The sequence below is a fragment of the Zonotrichia albicollis genome, chromosome 3, assembly GCF_047830755.1.
Source record: "Zonotrichia albicollis isolate bZonAlb1 chromosome 3, bZonAlb1.hap1, whole genome shotgun sequence".
In the NCBI taxonomy this organism is placed as follows: Eukaryota; Metazoa; Chordata; class Aves; order Passeriformes; family Passerellidae; genus Zonotrichia; species Zonotrichia albicollis.
The window spans coordinates 89457509-89480628 of record NC_133821.1 but is presented as its reverse complement, the minus strand read 5'-3'; the positions used below and the strand labels follow the sequence as shown (position 1 = coordinate 89480628).

At 37.8% G+C, this 23120-nt stretch overlaps 1 protein-coding gene across 4 annotated transcripts in view; it reads left to right on the top strand.

Moving 5' to 3' along the window:
* Positions 1-3550: 3550 nt before the first annotated feature.
* Positions 3551-23120, top strand: part of GREB1 (growth regulating estrogen receptor binding 1) — a 99520-nt gene continuing 79950 nt past the window's right edge. For 2 of the 4 annotated variants that reach the window (XM_074538093.1, XM_074538090.1), the window contains exon 1: positions 3551-3710. The gene's annotated coding sequence lies outside the window, so the exon portion shown is untranslated. Of the gene's footprint in view, positions 3826-9934; positions 10009-23120 lie in introns of those variants that run through there. The other 2 variants (XM_074538092.1, XM_074538091.1) reach the window with 2 other exon arrangements.

Below are 23120 nucleotides of genomic sequence, written 5' to 3'. Positions count from 1 at the left end.
ATCTCCAAGAATGGCAACTTAACCACTGCCTTGGACAGTCTGTTCCAAAGGCTGTCCACCTTGCTTGACAACCCTTTTGGTGAAGAAGTTTCCCCTAATATCCAATCTGAACCTCCTCTGGTGCCACTAGAGACTGTTTCCTCTCATCTTCTCTCTTATTACTTGGAAAAAGAGGCCAACACTCCTCTCACTACAACATCCTTACAGGTGTTTGTAGAGAGTGATATGGTCTCCTTGAGCCTTCTTTTCTTCACCTTGAGTTGGTTCTGATCAGAAGGCAAATTCTAATAAGTAATAATAAATTATTAATTGTAAACAACTGTTGTCATTATAGTGCAAGAATTCTATTATCATTACATTGCAAGGGTTCCATATTACCAGAGTTTCACACCTCCTTGATGGTTCTTGCAGGCAGCTCCTCCAGGCACTGACTCTTCCTTGTCCTCACAGCAGCCACCTGACTCCCATTCCCCTCAGCCAGCCAATCCACTCTTTTATAACACTCTTCTGATTGGCTGCAGCTGTGGCCTGTTAACATCACGGCTGCTCCTAATCCTTAGTAATTGGCTCAGCTGCAATTCTTTAGGGGGTAAGATTACCTTCTATAATACCTTTATTTACTTATATTCTATCCCCCTACAAACAACAATTTATATAATTACAGGAAAGCAAAAATGATCAGGTTTTTACAGCAGTGACTTCTATAATTTTAACTTGGAAAAAAATAAAGGAATTCTTTTTTCAAATATGTTCCCTAATCATGTAATTTGGTACTCTGCAATTCCTGTGTTATGGGAAACTGGAAGAATTTCTTTTCAGTGTGCTTTTTCCATATTATTCTCAACTAAATATCTCAATAGATATTTATCAGCTCAGTCACCAGTTTTCCAATTTGAAGACTCTTAACCTATGTAATCTGTTTTGTGTGGAAGTTATTTCAAATCTGTAGTCACTCTTGTATTTTGCTTTTCTGTTCTGCTGTAGCCTTTTCAAATGTGACATTTGAAAGGAATAAAATGGTAATCTGAAAGGAAAAAAAAAAAGGAGGGTGAGAAAAGGAATGTTTTTTCCCCAGCATGAGAACACTAAGGCTGTGGATCAGATTGTCTAGAAATGTTGTATAGTCTTGATCCTTGGAAGTTTCCAAGGCACAGCTGGATAAAGCCCTCAGTAACCTCACTGCACAGCTGACTTGTCTTTGACTGTGAGACTGGGTTAGACACAGCCAGTGGTCCCTTCCAAAAGGGTACCTATGATCCCATGATCAGATACCCAGTCGGGGTACCAGAAGTCTTAAATGTAGACTTAATGCAATCTCAAACTGATGTTTTCATCTTTATTCTCTATTCTTTCCCTAAAACATTGTGCGTGCCTTTTCGCCAACTGGTGAGCATTGAGCTGTTTAGAGAAAACTGTCTGTGGTGCTCAAGCCCCTCTTTGCCAAGTGGGTAGGACACCATTATTTTGCACATAGTTGGCAGTTTTATCCAGAGCAGGGAAAAAAGCATCAAAGGGTAGTACTGGGAAGTGTGGCTTTGGGAGCAACATCTCTCTGTGCCAAGTTACTGCGCTGAATGTGGACAAAAGCAGATAGTAAGGAGAAAGTCTGTTTGGGATTGCCTGGATCTGTGGCTGCTGCTGTTGGATGAAGCAGTGGGAGAAACATTGGTTCAAAGAGAGCGAGTTGTCTGCTGCAAGGGAAAAGGACTGCACTTCGTGCCTCTGGCGTGTCTATTGCCCCTAGTGTGCTCCTGCACTGGAGGGACTCAGCAGAGTTGGGCCCAGTTTTAGTTCCCTGAGCATTCTGCTCCTGCTCTCTGGACAGGTGACTCTTCTGGCGAGCTGCTTTTGTTCTTCCACTGACTGTCAGCATCTTGGCTCTGACTGCCACGGTGGTTTGTTAGAGCCACAAGGCAGATATTTTCTTGGACACCCATTGTTTTTCATTTATTAGGACTTAATTGAACCTGGCCTTTCAATAATCCACTGTTGTGAGATATGCCTGCAACATTTCACTGTCTATGTTTGTGTAGCTTGAATAGTTTTCTGTCACTTCAGTGTTCTGTGCTGTACAAGGTATCAAGCTTCATTAAAGTCATGTTCACCTCATCAGTCAGCCATTGGTGATCCACTCTTATATAGCATACTTCTACTACTGAAGTTGGTTTAAGGTATACATATAGGTCTTAATCTTATAGCTGGTAGTTCAGCAGTTTTGTATTTTGTGTAAAAAACCTCTGGTCCTGATGATACATTACTTCCTAGTGATCTGTCTGTTCTAAAGCTTCCTTTGCTTTAGAAAGTAGTTCTGACCTTCAGAAATTGTGCTGACAAATGTGACATCTCTGGAGTGTTCTAGAAAAGAACATAGATGATTTTATAGAGATATTTTAGTACCAAAATAGTTAGAAATTTTATTCTCTCTCCTTGTTTTAACTTTTTTTACTTTTGGAGTTTATCTGTTCTTAAAAGAAAATGTCTGACTTAGTACAGATTAGGAGTGCTATGGTTTGGTGGCCATACATCACTGGCGAGAGCCAGAAGCGTCTCGAGACCTCCAGAGGGAGACCCTGTCCACCTAAATAAGGTGTGCAACCTTAAGGAGTCAAGATCTTTTAGAAGTCTTCAGCATCACTTACCTCTCTCCACAGTCTCTGTAAAAAACATAAACACTTTATAAGGACTGTTTTGTCATGTGTCTAAAATTAGGTCCTTAAGAAAAATATTCTGGTTAGCTGTAACTATAGGTCACTTTTGGGAGCCATGTACTGATTGCCTGAAAGAGATCATAATCACCATAACTGTTCAAAGTGAAAAAAGACCCCTTGAACACATTTGTCATTGAAGCTGAAAAGTCAGAGTACTTGTTCTGGTGTTTTCTGTGATCTTAAAGGGGTTATTTCATAGTTCATAACCTTAAAAAATATTACTGATTACTTTTTCCCTTTCATTCTCCATTGCATCATGAGAGTATGCTGCTATTTAAGTCTGGCTTTGCAGGGGAAAAGTTTCTTTACAAAAAAGCTATTTAGCATAGAGCTTGAGAAACAAAGAGCATAAACAATAAGTAAACTGGATTTGGGAGATAACTAGCTATCCGAGGCGCTTTTCTTTATCTGTATAGATCTCTTAAACTAATCTCCAAGTGGCAGGCTTTGGCTACTGTGACTTGATTTTTTTTATTTTTTTTTTTTTTTAACACACAGATAAACCCCCAAAGTTTCCAATTTCCCCAAAACGCTTCCACTTTCCCTTTGTATCCCTGGTCTTCCCTATGCATTTTCTATTTTATAACTCTTTTTTCCCCGGGGCTGGTGAAATTGTGTGCACTTTAGATCCCAGAGCCGGCTAAGGCACGTCTGGGTGGGAAGATACCATATTCCGTGGGAAGCAGGGGTGAGGATGCCTGGGCGGAGAGGAGGAGGCGGGGGAAGGGTGAGGGCTTGTATTCTTGACCTTAGGTAGCTGGTGCTGAGAGGTAGCGCATTGTGTGCTGCAGCTCTCTGGGGATGGGAAGGAGGGAGCGAGGAGGAGGGAGGAGGAAGCTGGGACAGCGAGGGGGGGGGAGGAGGAGGAGGAGGGAGCAGCATCTCTATCTTTCTTTGCAGACCACGCTGCTAAACAGCGAGGGGAGGCTCATGCTTCCCTAATGTTCATAACTCCCTGCTTCCAGCGTGGTCGCACACAGAGCAACAAAGAGGGTCTCAGAGGTAAGAGCCGTGCAACTTGCAAAGCTGCGGCTTCTGCCAAAATAAGGGGAAGCGGCAGCAATAATAGAGAGAAAAGCTTATCAGCACCTGGGAACGCTCCGAGACGGCAGGGGGGGTAAGTGGAAGCGCAGGGCTCCTGAAGGTTAGGGCAGTGTTGGTCCCAGCAGCAGCAGGAGCGGAGCGAGAGGGGAGCAGGGCAGTCCGGGGCGATCGGGACAGCACAGCGGGGCTGAGCTGCGGGCAAGCTCCAGCCCAACTGCCTGGTGGGAAGAGCAGGGAGTGGGTATAACTGGTACATGGATAAACTTAGCAAGGGATAGAAATCGTTTATTTACCCAAAATATAGTTTTGGAGTGAACAAAACAATCCATTACTTTGTGCGTGTCAGAAGAGAGAAAAAAAAAAAAAAGTGAAGTTAAAAGTTTGCATATTGTTTTGACTTCTTTTTTACCTGAAAGTTTGATTTTTCATTTTAGGACAACGTTTCAGATCAAAAATGCACTTAATAGCAACAACAAGGAAAAAAGACAACATTCCTAAAATAAATGGGCTTTTAAAGTCAAACAAAATGGGCTGTTTGACAATTATTTTAAGAAAATATTTGTGATACCAAAACAAGGTATGGTGTTTGACCAAAGAAATACTGTTTCATTTCATTTAGGAAAAAAATCAAACCACAATTTTATACTTGCCTGAAATGAAATTTCTAGTTTTGTGTTTTCATCCACTCAGACTAAAAAATCAGCAATTATTTTAGGTGTATTTGAAAAGTGAAATGTTTATTTTTACTTGTGGATACTGGAATCTTAAATGAAGGTGACAGAATCTATAGCATCTCTACATTGCAAAGATTGATGTTTGGTTTTTTCTTGTGCTTTGTCTCATTTACTTTACTTTTTGAGGGATGGACTACATTGGTTTTGATGTAGTATTTCATAGACCCTTCTGAAATTATTAATTAATAAAAGTTATAGTGTCAGTGTTTGTCGTTAAACATGTAGAACCACAAATAAAGAAGATTAACAGTGAATGAGAGTCTTTAGGACCTAATGTTGGGTTTTGTTTTGTTTGGGTTTTTTTGTTTGTTTGTTTTGGTTTTGTTTTGTTGGAGCTTTTTTCTGTAAAACACAGAAGAATCATTCTCGGAAGCTGGACATTCTGGAATATTTGTGCTTAATTGGAAGTTTCTGTGTTTCCATCTCAACATTAGGTAACTAAAATAGCTGTGGTGAGTTGATTTGTTGTTTGAGGGAGGAAATTGGAGCCACCTCTCTGGTGCATTGGGAACTTGGAGGGGGTAGAGCTACATTTGATTTGCTTTTTTGTCAGTGTAAATTTACTGCTACATGTGCACATCAGATAAACATCAGGGTCTGTACTGGTCTACATTGCCTCATTTTTCTTATAAATGAGAGAAAAGCCACATCACAGCAATGGGACTTCTCTTCCACCAGTTTTTACGATGATCTTAATTGCTGTTTCAGGGCTTATTTAATTTATATTATTATTTTCAAAATATAAATAGGAGTCTGACATTGCTCACCATGTCTGGTGTGGTAGTTGTCACCTCTAGCTTTGAAATTTACTTAAATTAGTAGACAATCAGGGTTTTATTATAAAAGAAAAACAAAATAACTTGCTTTCTTGTCAGCCCACCCCCTTTCTTATACAACTAATTTGGCTTTGTTTGGTGGATTTTAAAAAAAAAATTTATTCTATCTTTTGATTTTCTGACTTAGGAATAACTGATACATTTTTGAAACCTCTTGTTCTGTTTTGTCCTCAATGTACAGCTGTTTAAGAAAATATTGAATTAATTGAGGCTTTAAAAGTGATCTTTTGTTTCCTTAGAAAACCTAAGTGTGCTATACACAAAATGATAGTTTTATTTTTACTTTTCTTTTGGTTTTGACTACAGTTTTGATTTTCAGTGGCTTCTGTTAAAAACTCACTTTGGAAAGTTTTAGCTGTGTTAGATGCATAAAGAAAGAGTAATAAAAGAACCCAAAAGCAAATCTACCATTGCAGGTAAATTTCATTTGAAACTAACATTCTTTTCTACTTAGACATAGTTAGCTATTCTCTTAAAACAACTTTCCATGAATTGTATTGTTCTTGAAGTTTATAAGGGCTGGATGCAAAGCTCCCCGAAGTCAGGAAGAGACATTCCATAGACTTCAAATGGCTTTGGATCAGGCCTGTCACGTGAGATTAGCTCCTGACAGAAGATGTAATAAGTACAAGCCCAGAAAGGAATGATTTAGGGATGGAATTTCACTCAGGCTGTGATAATCTTTGTGTTGTGAATATCTCTTAGTCACAATGTTTTTATTTTCTGTTTTTCCTTGGTATTTGGAATATAGGATTTTCCTTCTCACTTATGCCTCAAGTTTATTGTCTATTTGTGTCTGTATTTAAATTCCTTGTTAGGCTAGCCTGTGTTTGGATACAATAGCTCTGAATCTCTCAGATGAGATTTCATGTTACTCAATAAAACTATGCATAATATGCACAAAGTTAAGGGAAAAGTTTTCTAATGTGAAATACCAAGTTAAAAACAATGGTTTGAATTCTGTTTTTCCTTGTTAAACCAAACGTATGTATTCTATATGAGAAATTACTGGCTTTCATAGTTTCTTTTAATAAAACAACACCTGTCCCCAAAACCCAGAAGATGCTGCTCTATAAAATGTGAAAAGTGACAAAGCAAGACATTTACAATTTTTCTGCATTTGAAGCTTGTGGAACTTGCACTCTTTAAAAGTCACCATGAGAAAAACAGCAGAATTTTAACGAAATAAAAGGAGGGCATTTTACAGCAGAGTTAAGTAAAGTGGTATTTGGATTAGGAAGTTGTAAACTTTAAAAGGTGATTTTTACTAATAAATCAAAGCCTGTGAGACTCCCAGACCCTCTAGTGGTGCTGGACATAGTTATCTTTAGGGGAAAAGTGCCTTTGGTTCTTACTGATTGTGGTTTTTCTAATGAATACAAAGCCTGCAAGGTGAATGATAAGTGATCTCTCACTCTTTTTTTTCACCTTCATAGAAAATAAAGCATTTACTTACTATCAGCTGAGATCAGGCAGAGCCAGAGATTTATTTCATGTGAATGATAGCTATAAAAGGCTAGTGGAACTACAATCATAGAAAATCGACATGAAAACATGTCTACTTTTACAAAAACATGCCTGCATTTGTATATTCCACATGTCCACAGGGAAAGTATTGCTTCCTGAAGTACAGCTGATTATTTCTTTGCTTTTTTCCCCACACAGACTATGGTTCATGATTCAGTCAGTCAGGAAATCTGACTAAAACTTGAAAACTTCTTTTATGCAGATTGTGGCAAGAAATACTATAATTTACTAAGGAAATTCAAATGTATCCCTAATGCTCATTTTGTAGATATTTGTAGATAATTATAAAGCTGTAACTTTATAATTATACTTAAGGATTCCAAAGATTGTTGGTTTGTTTTCAGTTTGTCTTTATTAGCCATGTGCTGCCTTTCATGTTTAAATATTTATGTGAGGAATAAAGGAAATCTAAGAAGTAACATTGGCACTGGTGTATCTCTGAAGAAACAGTAAAAGAAAATTGCCATTTGCCTAAATTGTATACTGTAGAAAAAATGTTATAAAATATAAATACTGATCAAGTGTTATATGAAGAAAATACCTTTTTTTTCTAGTTGAACAGCACAGCAGTACTTCATGTACTAAAAGCAATCTATAATTATGTTGATGGCATATTTATGTAATTATGCAGCAAATAAAAATGAAAAAATATTTGTAGAAAGTTTATTAACATCACAGGAAAGGTGTATAGTAAAAACATAGAATCATAGGATATCTCAATGGAGAAGACACTCATACAAATCATCAGGTCTAACTCCCTGCTCCTTGCAGGACAACCTAAAGCTAAACTGTCACAGACATGCTTTCATTAAAATCCTTTTGTTAGGATTTTTCCTGCTGAAGCTGAGAAGTTTCAGCAACAAAATGTAAACAATGGTTATCTGCTGCTGTGGAATGCAACAGGTGGATCCGTGATTGGTCTCTGGTGAATGTTTGGATTCACTGACCACTCACGGCAGAGCTGGGTCTCTCTCTCTGCTGAGACACAGCCCTTTGTTATCCATTCCTTTTCTATTCTTAGCTTAGCTAGCCTTCTGAGAACTTTTCTGTCTTTTTCTTTCAGTATAGTCATAATGTAATATATATCATAAAATAATAAATCAAGCCTTCTGAACGTGAGGTCAACATTCTCGCCTCTCTCTTCATCCTGCAACCCTTGCAAGCCCTGTGACACTAAACCACATAACTAAGAGTGTCATCCAGACACTCCTTGAACTCTGTCGGGCTTGGTGCTGTGACCCTGTGCCACTGTCCAACCATCCTCTCAGTGAGAAACTTTTTCCTAATGTCCAACATGATGCTGTCTTTCCCTGGTTAGCTTCATTCCGTTCCTTCAGCCACTCCCCTCAATTCTTGTCTCTGACACCATCTTGTCACCCTCCTCTGGACAGACTCTAGTAGTTTGATGTCTTTCCCAAGTTGAGGCACCCAGAATTGCACGCAGCATTGGAGGTGGGGCTGCGCTGATGCAGTGCCCAGAGGGACAATCACTGCCCTCGACAGGCTTGCTATGGCTTGCAGGACATGGCTGGCCCTTGTGGCTGCCAGAGCACACCCAGATTCACATTTCCATTGTTCCAAACCCACAGATCTCTTTCTGTGGGGCTGCTCTCCAGCCCAGTTTGTATGTTTAACCAGGATTGCCCCATCCTAGATGGAGAATCCAGCACTTGCTCTTATTAAATTTCCTTTGCTTGGTGATTGTGCTGCTTCCTAATCTCTGCAGGTGTCTTTCTATATTAGGCCTCTTGACCCTTGACTGACTCCACAGCTCCTCCTGTGTTTTTCAGCAAACTTGCTCCTGTGTTAGATAATTTATACAAATGTTAAATAACACTGGCCCTAAAATTGAGCCCTGTTGAACCCTGCAGTTGACTGGCTGCCAGCCTGATGACACCCCATGTACTATAACTCTTTGAGCCTTCATTATGTCCTCCTAGAAAAAGATGTGATCTTACAAGAATCTTCAAGAGACGTTTGTCTTCAAAGTGACAGTGACTTTTGTTCTGTATGAAATAGAAGTTATGTAACTGTCTCGAGCATCTTTGAAGTATCATCTGGGAATTTCACAGTATTGTCACTTAGAGAAGACAACCTGCCTTTTTCTCCCTGCCTAAGGCAGCAAGGAAATTAAGAAAGGCATGAAATCAGAATTATAACAACTTCAATTTTTAGAGTATCTCCTCTTTGCCTACACTAGCCCACTGATGAACATTATTACCCATATGTTCATGTGGCCTCAACTTGATCTGTACACTATTTCTTTTGTAATTTGTGCATAAACAGTTTACAGCCTAGACAGACAACATGTGTTTTAACTTATGTAAATTACCCTGGCCTAAGTGTGTCCATGCCTCTTCAGCTGCTCCATCATAGCTACTCATGGCTAAAAGCTTTTGTCTTTGAGGCCTTAAGAAACAAGGAGACCTTCAGTTACTTTGCACTAAACCACTTCTATTTTGAAAGCTGCATTTCCAGCTTCGTGCTCAACATATCTTTAATTTTTCTGCCACTTACTTCCTCTTTCATCAAACCTAATGATAGTCTTATTTTCTTTTAGAGGGTGGGAAGGTGGAAGTGGAATTTTTGCAAAGCTGTTAATTTAATATACTGGTCCACAATCCTACATCTACCTGTTCAACTGTGACATGGGGAGATTTAATACAGAAGGGAAAAAAGCTCCTGTTCAGAGAAATAATAGGAGAAACAACTAGAAATAATAGGAGGAATAACTAGAAAATCAAGTAGTATTGCTGTTTTCTGGGGAGATGTGCTTAGCACTGGTGACAGAATAAAAGGGAAATACTGTCTTTTCCTTGGAATTATTAAGCAGACATTGGGTTTACTGATGCAAAAATTAGTATTACTCATACCAGTTCAGATAGCTGTGTTAATGAATTTCTTTGGTTAATGGACCTGACTTTGCTCTTTCACTGATTATTCCTTTTTTTCTGATATATTCCTGCCATATACCTCTATAGCTTAATTCACATATGTTTTGTATGATCTAAAAGATTGCTTCATCTGGTTAATTTTGTGCTCCCATCCATCGAAGTCATGAAGCCATAACATCACTATGCATATGGATGTTTTTGTACAACATCAGGCTCAATCTGTCTAATGGACTGCCTTCCCATATGGGGAAGCCAATGATTCCAGGTACTGTACATATCAAAGTAGATACATGTCTTTATTTGCAGTTTGGTTGATTAGTAGAGAGCTTAGAAAATTGTAATATTCTCCAGCTGTCCCGAATAAAGACTGAGATAATGACTTTAAAATATTCAGAAAAGGCAAATGCTTCATTATACCTGTGCATTTCTAGCATTTAGTTATTACTGTGCCATAAAGGATCCCTACAATCTCCAAAGGTCAGGTCACATTTTTCAGTTAAAATACCAACATCTGTACATTTCAGGCAGTGATTGTGGATAGTCTTCTATAAATTTTCATATGTCTTTCCTTGTGTGTATGTCTTCTTTTATTCAGTGAAGTTTCCCCATATGTTCTGATGCTTATTTTTATTTTATTTTATTTTATTTTATTTTATTTTATTTTATTTTATTTTATTTTATTTTATTTTATTTTATTTTTTAATTTTATTTTATTTTATTTTAATTTTGCCAGCATTTCATATGCACAAGGGAAAGACAAAGGCAGCTGAGGGATCCAATTGAGAGGTGTGAAAAAGTGTGCAGCAAGGGGGGAAGGTGACTTGGCTTGAGTTCATTCCCAGGTTTCAGCCCACTGACAATGTTCACTGTGTGAGTTGTGTTCTCTCTTGGGTTCTTTTTAAGGGAAATCCAATGATTTCCCTCTGAGGCAAAACTTAGGCATTGTTCTGGAGCTAATTTATTTCAAAGGCTGCTCTCACTCGGCAAAGTGGATGACACAATTACCTATGACTCTCCTAATCCCACGTGATTTTCTAATACTGTTGAGGTAGGTCTTGTATCCTGTGTGTGATGTGATGCAACATCCCCATTCATGTATCACAAGCTTTTAGTTCCATGCTAAAAAATGCTGCTCTGATAAAAGCTTCCATACAGCCTGCTTAATAATGAAATTAAACTGACTGGGAGAAAGACTACACAGAAATATTTATGTCAGGGCCATGGAGACCCAGCTGAGGCCCAGAGACACTTTGGCCCAGCATCAGGTGATGTGAACACGGTCCTGCAGTGTGAATGCAGGCAGTTCTCCAGCCCTGGACATAAAGGCCTGGCATCTTTTCCTGGGCCAGATGCTTGCAGCAGAAGAGGTGTAAGGTCATGCTGACAGGTCAGTCTGGGTGGGAAGTCATGGTGTATAGGACGGCAGCAAGAAAACAAAGCTTTATGGATGGAAGCTATTCCCATTTCAAATTAGCTGTACTGCTTCACTGTATTTTTACTGCTAGGTGGCATTGCTTTTGCATGTAATTTGGTTTCTTTGGCATTGTGCTCACTTTCTGCAGACAAAAGGCTGTCTTGAATTCAAGCTAAATCTTACTCAGTTGGAATGATCCCTTTAAACCTTGCAAATGAGATCTTAATCTATAGGGAAAACTTTCTGAGGTAGGTTGGTTTGTTTGTTTTTCATTGTATACTTCTGTGGGTCCAGGATGAAATAAAGTTTTCTTTTTAAGGTGAAATTTTTGATACATCCAATTAGAAATTTCTTTCACAGTTGTATTTTTTTTAGGTTATGTGGTAAGAGTCTGGAAACTTCTAAAGATGATGTCACAATGGAGAAAGAATAGTCTGACAAACAGCAGGACTTCAAAGGAATAATCTATTTATTGTATCTTCTGCCTACATCAGAATTAACTGTAGCTGCAGCCACAGAATTTGCCAGCACTCAGGGCAGTGTATAAATGCATGCATATGAAAACCTAGTGTGTTTTACTAAGGCTTTATTCACACATCCTCTTCTGACTGCAGCTGTGCTGGCTGAGATGGTTCCTAATAGGCATAGTTCTGTAAAGCTCTGCCCCTAATAACTCTTTACTGCACTTCTGCCACAGAGGTGACTGTGCCAGCAGAGCTGCTCCTGTGCATGGCTCCTAATCCATTCCTCTTGAATTGAATAGAGCTGCTGAAGATCTATTACTGTAACAGTGTTAACTTTTTTTTACTAAAGAGGGTCAGAGTTTGCTCGCAAGGAAAACAATGTGTATATATATAAAACTGGCAGGGCAATAATTTCCAACATCAGAGCAGTAATGAGTCTCTATAAAATAGATTGTAATCTTCAGTGGGCACTGCCAGAAGTGGAAGATTTGTTGGTGGCCATTCAATTTATATCACTGATTTATCAGTATTTTCCTCTTGCTATATAGGCATGACCTTAGGTTTGTATACATGTTGCTTGTTCACAGGTAGTTTGCGTTAGCCATGGTCAGGATTCAGTTAAATGATAGTATTTATAGACTTGGGGTTCATTAGGTATTTCCCCCCCTGTTTTAACTTTATCTGTTTTACATTCTTGCCAGAGCTGCTCTGAGGGCTCCGTACTGATACAGAATGTGGCTCCTGTTCTGTTTAAACACATTCTATTTAAACAATTCATTTAAAAAATAACGAGATTAAACATTGAAAATAAATCATCAGGATCTATCACTGAACAGAAATCCTTGGGGCCTGGTTTAATTCAAAACCCACCAAAATCAGAAAGATTCATTAGAACAGCCCTTATGTGGCTATTATCAGCATTTTGTCTGAGAACTTTATTAATTCCTAAACTCCTTAAAAAAACCTTTTTTTCCCCTCTTTGCTACTTTTTTTCTTGTTGGTTTATGCCCTATTTTTTATGGTAGTAAACTAATACAGAGAAGAGAGTTTTTGAAGATCTCAAGATTCTTGGCTGTTTGAATCCCATATAATTCCTTTGTGAATTCAGTTTCACTCTTTTCTGGCAGACATTAAAATAAATAAACATTGGCTGAGCTGAGTAGATAATATTAGGTGATTTAGAGCTGGCTTTAAAACAAGCATTATTAATCCCAGTGTTTGCATAATAAATGATGAATAGTTTGGTTTTTAAAATGTTGACATTTATCTGTTTTTCTCTATCTGTTGCATTAACACTGGTACATCATTGACTTTTAAATTATAAGGAATATTGTCAGTGTAGAAAACAGTGGTATTGATGCCAGTTTGAAAAAAAAAATCAATGCAAAACAATTTATCATTTGGGCCTAGTTTATTAAACTAAAGATAGTTTAGAAGCTTGTATACTGTGAAATCCATCACATTTTGGACCAGACTTTGTCCTCATTTCAAGCTAAAGAATTTCATGGCAGGATAATATTTTAGCACTGTGTTACAAAAAATTGTTGTCAAAGTGCAAGAGACTGAATATAAATATTAGTTTGGCTAAACTCCAAATTTGTGCATACATATGGATTGTCAGTTTGTTGGTCTTGTTAAGAGGTTTTATGTGTATATGTGATTTCACTTACATATTTGGGGTGAGTTTTCAGCAGGACCTCCCATAAGAGTAAAGGAGAGAAAGGTGTTTCTCTAGGTGTTTGCCTGACTTTCAGTGTTTTAGCTGGATGTGTACTATTTCTGTTTGACCATTTTGTTCAATTTCAGTCCCTCAGAAATGTGAAAAATGAAGTTGTCTAAAAGCACCCATGATAATCTCTGGTAGTTTCGTGGAAAATTATTCTCTAAATATTCTGGAAAACAGGGGGAAACTGATCCAATTATCAATCACACAGATGTGTAGAGAGCAAAACAGTTTGAAAAAATGTTAAAATCACCTTTCTTTTTAAAATATGAATTAATAAAAAATTATATCAGTCCTTAACATACGGCATGTGCACCATTTAAAATGTATAAGTTAATTGAGTGAAGTTATGTCTGCAAGCAACATCTGCATGTTAGAAGTAGAAATCTGTGTGACACTGGCTAGGTAGAAATACTCTGGGTACATGTGCACATTATGATGAGAATGTCAAGGCACTTTAGACAGAGTGGTTGGCTTTTAGAAGGCAGATGTTTGAGAGTGGTTTCAAAACCAGAAAATCAAAGGCTTATTTTTTCTTGTTGATACTTTTCCTTCTATTCTTTTTGTGAAATCTTTGGTGTTCCCACAGGTACATTAGGATACAAAGCAATTATAAAAAGCAAAATAAATCCTTAGTTTATTGGCTAAATTTGGAAACATTTTTTTTGACATTTCTGACCATCCTTCAAATAAGGATGTCAGAGTGCAGAGGTCAGGGTATAGAAGCCTTGGGATATCAAAAGGTGGTGAGAAGAATGGCTGGGATTTCCAGCAGCCTGAGAGTGCTCTTTTGTCTCTGGTGGTCGGTTGTCGAGGATGATGCCTGTGGACATCAAAGAAATGTACAAACAGTGTTATCGAGGCCTGTCCTTTGCCCCCTGCCATGTAATGGGCCTCTTTTCAGGAAAACATTGGGAAAGCTGAGAAAGCAAGCTGTCCTATCATAGTGCTATTAATTCAGCAAGAAAGTGGATCAATAACATTTGCACTAACCAGTAAAACAATCAGTTAGTTTCTAAAAATGCAGATTAGTCAAGCTTATTTTTTTTTTCATAATGTGTGTGTAATGAGACCTTAGTTTCAAAGAATTTTTTGCCTTCTTGGAAATATTATGGAGAACTGGTCTGAGAAAATGAAACAAAATAAATCCCCTATCTTCCTTTAACACTAGCAAAGAGGTTTGGTTTGTGGGGTGTTTTGTTTGGTTGGTTTTATTAATGTGTTATATGTACTGAGGTATTGTTTAAAATAAAAAGGAGCCAGTATTTCATGCAATTCATGCTTGAAATATTGACTTTGATGCCTGGAAGAGTTATGCCAACATTTTAAAGATAATATATTTCAAATCCATTCAACCTTTTAATATACTGATGAAGGAACAGCTATTGTTTGTGCTAAACGCATTAAAATGTTATGAGAAAAAAAACAATAAAACCCAACTGTTTGCTTCTTGTAATTTTGTATTTCTATTTAGAGATCAGAGCTTTTTAAACCCTCAGTTTTGAAAAGAAATATTGCAAATTTTAGTGGACAACAGCTGGGATGATAATCTGGTCCTGAACCATGTAACAGCTTATTAAGTCTAAAATAGGGACTAACAGAGAGGAAGGCAGCCTAGAAATGGGCTTGTGCTGGTGATTCCTGTGAACCAAACTCTTGGGTTTTTTAGCTGATTCAGAGCCAGTGATAGTGCCTGTGCTGCCATTCTTGAACTAAGTAGACACCATGTAAAAGACATTCTGCACAGGACTGAGGGCTCAGAAAAATTTGTGACTATGGATCAGTCTCTATAAATATTTGATAAACTCAGTTTTTAAGATTCACTGCTGCGCACATTTTGCTAAGAGTATATTATTCATTAGAATGTACTTGAAATCTTTAATAAAATAAGACCACATGAATACACATAATTGCATTATGGTCATAAGAAAACTACATTAATTCAATATGAAGATAGTAATGTAAATATCGGTAATGTAAATATTAAATATAATTAAGATGGTAATGTAAATATTCAGTATAAAACTGTGGTTGAATTGACAGCACACCTAAATAGAGGAAATTGGAGCTGTGATTTTTCAGCACGTGGTTATTTGACATCTTTAAATACAGCTCAAAGTGTAAGTGCAATGTGCTTTTGAAAGTCTGAAATGAAACTGTTTAATGAGCATGTGTTTCTCTGCCATACTTCATTTTACTGTAATTTAGAAGTGTAGAGAAAACTTTTATATAAACCTATGAGTTAAGTTTAACTAGGAGAACATGGATAATAATATCGTTGTTGCTGCATTAAAGTTTATAACAAGCAATGGATGTGCTGGGATAATTGTTATTTATTTGGATGGATATTGCACTTGAAACCTGGCATTTTGCGCTGCTAATATGACTCATCATTACTATCTTCCTGAACCTTCATTTAGTAAAGAAGAAGAAGAGCTGCAGATTTGCTTGTGCTTGAGTGACCGTAGAGAGGCTACGTGGTCATATTCATTTTTCTTGCTCTGGAGAGCAAGGAAAGAGAGTCCAAATGCTTTTTACTTTCAGAGTATGGATCTTGAACACAGATACTATGTATTCCATAGTTAGTATATTTTATAATAGTTCATATAGTGCTACCTCTAGAAAAAAACATGGAAAACAAAGTATTGCATCTCCTATAGCATTTTAACCTTTCTTACTACATCTGTGGTCTTGTTCCTTGTCATAGTTGCATCCTGATTTTGCAAACTTCTCTGTCCTTAATCTTTCACAAGAGAATATTTTCAGTGAGTGAAAAACATCCTTCTCTATTAGTTGGAGAGGTACAGATTTGGTGGATGGAATGTTCAATACATGAAATGTTAGTAGGGTCTGTTGTGATAGGACAAGGAGTAATAGTTTTTAAAAAAAGAGGTTAGGTTAAGATTAGATATATAAGGAAGGGGTTTTTTTTTTGATAGAAGTGGTGAAACACCAGCATAAATTGTCCAGAGAGATGGTAGTAGTCTGTCCCTGGAAACATTCAAACTCACGTTGGATGGTACTGTAAGTGACATGGTCAGGTTGGAGATGTTCCTGCTCGTGGCAGGGAGGTTGGACTAGATGACCTTAAAAGGTTGTTTCCAAAGCAAAACTTTCTGTGATTCCATGGTTCAATGTTTTTCTTCATGAAAGAAGCAGGATAGCCACTGGAATTATCATGAAACACAACTGAAATGAAGAAATGGCTTGCTGTTATTACTGCTTATCTTTTGGCATTTTGTTTTTCTTCATTTTTGATATGGTACAATTAGATTAAATAGTTAAATTTGAATTTTATGATAATTTCTGAGGAAGTGGTCTTCTATGGTCTCCTGTTTTGATCTAACAGTTTTTCAGAAGACTTTGGTTGTGGATATCTAGAGAGGTATTGATTACTAATATCTTTGAATTCTGTCACAAATTTATAAGAAAGAATCTTATAAGAAACCTGTTACGTACCATGGGAAAATGCATGAGAATTTGGGTAATATGAAAGAAAGTTAAAAGCAAGTGCTGCTGGATAACACACGTTTTTGGAGAAGTTGCATCCTGTGTTTGGATGACAGTGCAACAAACAGTATCACCTCCCATTCAAGATGAAGTTCCTGTCTTTAATTTCTGTATTTTAAATTAAGGCTCATTATTACTTAGCTCTTCCCTTTAATGTGTACTGAAACACATGTTTAGTCTGACTTGCCTCAGAAAATGAAGAATACAGTCAGTGCTCATTGATACTGCACAGTGATGGGGCAGAGTAAGAGACAGGAAGTAAAAACAATTTAAAACATATAAACTAATAAGGATACACATAAAAAATGTGAACCTATTTATGAAGAGAATGGGAATAGCTTAAAGAAATTTGCTGCTGAGTGGCATGAGCAGCATTACCTTCAATAGTGTTGTGTGTAACCAAAGGCAGGGAGCAAACACAAGGCTTAAATTATAGTTTGGACAATCTCCCCACAGCAAATCAGGAGCTGATGTAGAAGCTTTACTGTTGTAATGAACCAGATATTCAGCTTGCTCCTGTATTTACTTAATCTATGAAGTTTAAAGGTAAAGAAAACAATGTCTCTTATCGTCTCTTACATGGGTATATGTGCAGCTGCAATACCATGATAGTGTCTACAGGTTTGCAACAGTTTCTTTTTAGACATTCTTCATCTCTTCAACCTCTTCATCTTTTTAACAATGATAATTTTAAAGCCTAGTGGTGCCCAAGTGTCAGCATTAGTTGTTTCATTGTTGAATATTCCAATTCTTGGAAAGGGGAGGTAATTGGAAGTGGAGTTATGGATATAATTTTTGGGGAGGGCATTGAGAGTAAAATGTTTTAAAATGACAATGAGTAAAAAAAAAGTCAGAGAAAGGAGGACAAAGGAGGGAAAATTGTGACCAGAATGCACATAGACTTGAAGGCAGAGTCTGAAAAGCTAAGGAAGGCAGTTTGTGGTGGGCCTGAGCTGGAACTCCCAGTCAGAGTGGTTCCTGGTACAGTTTTGGCCTGTGGCAGTCCATAGTCTTCCAGGCAGTGCTTGGGCTGGGCATGGCATGCACCAGCGACTGCTCCCAGAGCACATGGGCCTCACATGCTGTCCCAGCAGCCTCTCCCCACTAAAGCATTTCCACAGCCATTTCTTTCCACACTGTGAAAGCACACTGTGATAACTTGCAGCACAGCCCTGGCACTGGTCAAAGTTCTGACTCAAACCACACTCAATATGCCCACAAAGCCACAGGGCACTACATGTTTTCAGGGGAGTGGGCATGACTGTGCCAGCACCAGTGGCCTGGTTTTATCTAGCAGTATAGACATGGCAAAGGAGCAACATTCCCTGTTTGTATGTAGCTGATAAGTGGATGGGGTTCCTCAGAAGCTGCAGCCTCACCTGAGTGGGATTGGTTGCCTTTTTGAGTAGTGCTAATGGCAGGGGCTTCATCTGTATGTGCCCTCTGATAAACTCATTTCTCTGGAGTCTGTCACTAAGGGATGTTGAATGGGACATACAGAGAAGTCACTAATAGCAATAACTAAAAGTTACATTTCTGCATAAGGGTCATGTTTTGTCTTTGCCTTTTATGCAGAATTCTTGTGGGGTCATGCAAGTAGAGTGATGAATGTCAATTAATGAAGGAAACTACAGTATATACACAGCTAAGTGGTATGCATTGATAGCTGAACCTCAGCCTGAGAACACATAAGATTCTCTGTGTGTGTCTGTGTGTGTGTGTATGTGTAGGTATTAATAGGTATGTATGCACAGGTATTTCCTACCCACCTGATTTATTTTTATCCATCACTGAGATGTAGCTATTGCTTGAAAAGAACTTCTTAGTAGCATACTGGGACACTGTTGTGTGAAAAAAGCAAACCAAAGTGATACATAGAATTTATTGAAGGAAGCAAAAGCTTCAAAACTGCTTATGAAGTAAAAACCTATTCAGTCAGAGAAAGTTCTGTAAAGCTCTGCTTTGGTAAAGGATATCACCTTAATGGGAAGAGGCTATTCATGTAGTATATAGACTGGTAATTGAACGCAGGAGATGATGAAGCCAAGATAATTATGTACAAATGCCAAGTTCGTAATGTTAAGCACTGAAAGAAGTCATCAGTCAGAGTGTGAGCAAGAGGGACTTAGATAACAGAATTCTAGAAGAGGTAGGGTTATTTTCTGTGGACCAGTTATTCCTACCTTTTCTTCTTCAGAAGTTTTAGCACAGGAGACAGTGAAGAAGGATAATATTTCAATCTGAAAGTGACCTGGGCCCTCCTATGGTCTTGGCTCATACTTTTGTTTGGGCAGAGATGATGTTCCCGAGTCTAAGACAGCTTGTAAACAAGCAATAGTTATGATTATTCCCCAGTAATTTTTCACATATTTCCCTGCACAGGATAAATTCTTGAGAATACTTAATTTCATCCCATATTCTGTCATAGAGGTAGTGTTTGGGTACCTTTGATAGGATTATTCTTCAGGCAGGTGAACTACTCAGCATCAAAGACAGTTAAAGCTTTCAAAGTTTTTATTAGAAGTTTTAATTTGTTTCCAGCTTATCTTGTGCTAGCATTTCTGAATGCATCATCTTCATGCTTTCAAATTATACCATAGATTGTGATATTTTTCTGAAAGAGCCTTTATCAAATGTCTAGAAAAAAGACTGTCCTTTATGTGAAATGATTACTGCTATTGGAAAAATGATATTTGTGTGTAAAATATCCTGGATATATAATTACGGGGAAAATAGATGCTGGCAGTTGTGTAAGAGCCGGCCATTAAAGGCAAGAAATTTGCTGTTACATAAAACTTGTTCCTAGCATGTCAGTTGGTGCAATCTGTCCAGCTGTGGTGTTTCAGACATACCATTTTGTACTGTTCCTGCTGTCTGTTTAGAGTGCTGTTCCATTCTTTCATCCAGTCACATGAACTCTGTTCTTTAAGTCTCTCTCAATCGTGAGAGACTGTTCTCTGCTGCAGGGACAATGTACAATGGGTAATACTCAAATGTGAGAGCAATGCCCAGCATTTCTGAAAAATGTGAGACACTATCAACCAACTGAAATAATACTATGTACAATTTGAACTGCTTTTTTAATAGATCTATTGCTCTGGATTGCCTTTCCTACTAATACTTCTTGTGTATGTGTTGCAGAACATGCAATCATGATTTCAAAAAAGGACAAGACAAAATGTCAAACAAGCCAAAAATGTCATAATGACAGTGTTTCCCCTCCAGCTTCTTTTCTGTAGTATAATGTGTCAAAATGCTAAAGATTTTAACATTGCTTTCAGCATAATGTCAGAAATCACACATCTGTCAAACTGAGTCCTAATTTTGTTTAAAAATTTATTATCATACTGGCAGACTTGGATCCATAATGGCTTTTTGATAAATACAAGAGCAAACATTATACCTGATTATATGATTATGTAATTAATACTTGCTTTTAAAACTTTTTACTACTTTTTCCAAAGGTCAGCAGCAGCATATATAGTCACTATGCTATTGCAGCACCATATTTTGGCTGTTCAGAATGCTAAACTAAAGTAGATTTTGTAGGACCTTTGACTTTGCAATTTGACACTCAGTATTCTATTTAAAGTGAAGTTTTGAGACCTTGGAAACTGCATTGAATTTTATATGGTGGTAGCATAATGAAAGTATTTTCACACTGTAATATGTTCACAGTAGGTAACTTTAATGTCAGTTGAAAAATATCAGTTGAAAAGTGCAATTATTTTAATATATGAGAAAATGATGAAAAATTTATCTCTGTATTTTTTGCTTGGGGTGAATTGATAGACTAAACTTGTTTACATGGCTGTGCTGTTTTGAATTAGGTATAATAAAACTTAAAGTAAAGATTAATTGATTCTTAAGAACGGAATGAGAAAAAGGATACAGAGTTTGCAAAATAATATCTATAGGTCCTTCAAATAAATGCCTGTTGTTTTTATCTATAGAAAAACAGGGGCAGCTGGCTTCCCAGTCCTTAGTATTATTTATTCTATTTGCAAATACTAGACCTGTTTCAATTTTGGTTTTTAATATTAGAAAAATCCCTATGTTTGAGTCCCTCTTTCAGCTTTCTTCTAATGCCCCTTTAGGCACTGGAAGGTGTTCTAAGGTTTCCCCAGAGCCTTCTCCTCTCCTGGGCTGAGCAACCTGAACACTCCCAGCCTGTGTCCATGGCAGAGGTGCTCCATCCCTCTGAGCATCTTTATGACCTCCTGAGGACTCACTCCAACCGATCCATGTCCTTCATGTGCTGGGAATGCAGGGCTGGGTGCAGCACTGCAGGTGGGGTCTCACCAGGGCAGGGCAGAGCAGAGGGGCAGAATCCCCTCCCTCCCCTGCTGCCCACGCTGCTTTGGATGCAGCCCAGGACATGTTTGGCTTTCTGGGCTGCAGGGGCATATGGCTGGGTCATATTGATTTTGTTACTGCGACTCAATTAAGGAGCAGTAGAGAAACACAACAGGAGATGTGAAAACTTTATCCTTTATTTTCCCTCATCTATGGCTTATAGTTTTTCAAAAGTGTCAGGGAATTTCTAGCACTACCCGAATAAGGAAAAAATATCTATATTTTATCAGAAAACTTACTTTGAAGATTGTCTTTATGTCACCATACAGTTAGGCTTTCCAAGTAGAATTACAGAAATAGAATGATTTATTTCTCTAAACTCCATATGTATTTCAACATTTAAATGAAATAATAAATGAGCTGCAGTCAGGTCTGCACTTTTCCACAGTTTGACACTGATTGAAATTTTTGAACTCAGACTCCTAAAAGTATTTAGATGGCATTACCTGGCATGGATTTAATTTGTAATTAGAGATTCAGTTGCTCATAGAAGCTACACTAATTTCACTTCAGAATGTAAATCTGAATGTAAGTCAGTAAAATGGAGGAAGATACCCTTACTTCCCTGTTGTTCTCTGGGGGTGATATTAAGTAATCACTGAAGTATTCATGAATTGTGATACATAATCCATGATCTGAAAGAAAAGAAATTGGATGTTGTGGTGGCTCTCAAAAGTAACATGGTACAGTTTTTAAGTGAGATTGTACTGTTGTGAGCATTCTCAATTAATGCATCCAATATACAGCACTAAGGTCTTCAGTATTATAAGTGACCAGATGATTGAATTCTGAAGAAAAAAATATATAAACCCAAGGTGAACTAAAGAGATTAAAACTCTAATGATTCATAGTGGTTCCTTCCAAAGAATATGTGGGGCTTGGAAATATACATAAATGGCAAATTGGGAAATAGGTACATATCGCAGACATCTTTTGTGAAAAATCTCTTCTTGGGATTTTTCTCCCTTCTGAGAAGCTGGGGCCTCAGAGACAAAATGTAAACAATGATTATCTGCTGCTGTGGAATGCAACAGGTGGATTTTTGATTGGGCCATCTTGAATGTTTATAATTAATAGCCAATCAAGACGGAGCTATCTCAGAGACCGAGAGAGCTGCCTTTGTTATTCATTCTTTTCTATTCTTAGCTTAGCCTTCTGAGGAACCCTTTCCCTTCTATTTCTTTTTAGTATGGTTATAATGTAATATATATATCATAAAATAATAAATCAAGCCTTCTGAATATGGAGTCAACATTCTCGTCTCTTCCTTCGCCTGAAAACCCCTGTGACCACGGTCACAGGTACAGAGCAAGGCAATGAGTGGGGATGGTATGAGTATCTTCAGTAATTTGCAGTGGAATAGCCTCCTGGCTGGCTCAGTTGCTGGAGAGAGGCAGTGGGTTAGCACAGGCATATCAAATCCCACACCCTGAGCGCAGGATTTCTTCAATTAGTTTCAGTTCACGTTCGCAGCAGAATGCGATGTGCCTGTTCCCCAGGTATGAGATGGTGCCACGTCTCATCTCCTGACCCAATGTACTGTACAGCATCCTCCATCACATGGCTTGGCGTACGAGGTCTTTCACAAAGAGAGCGCAGAAAGTTGAGAGTTCTTAAGAGCTGTTTTTCTAAGCACTCAAAGGGATGTTACTCAGCCTGGAGGTTCAGAGGCTTTTTTGCCTATTACAACAATTACTACAGATGAAGGAACACTCTTAAAGAAGTGTTTTGAACAGTTAGAGTCTTTAATAGCTGCAGAAGTATGGGTCAGGCTGTAGCTTTCAAGTTTTTAAAAAATGGTCTGTGAAAAGTAATTTAAGATTTTTACACAGATACAGCATAACTGAATATGTGGTGGATGCTTTTGTGCAGTGTGGGAATAAAAATTAAATGCGGGTAAGACATGAAAG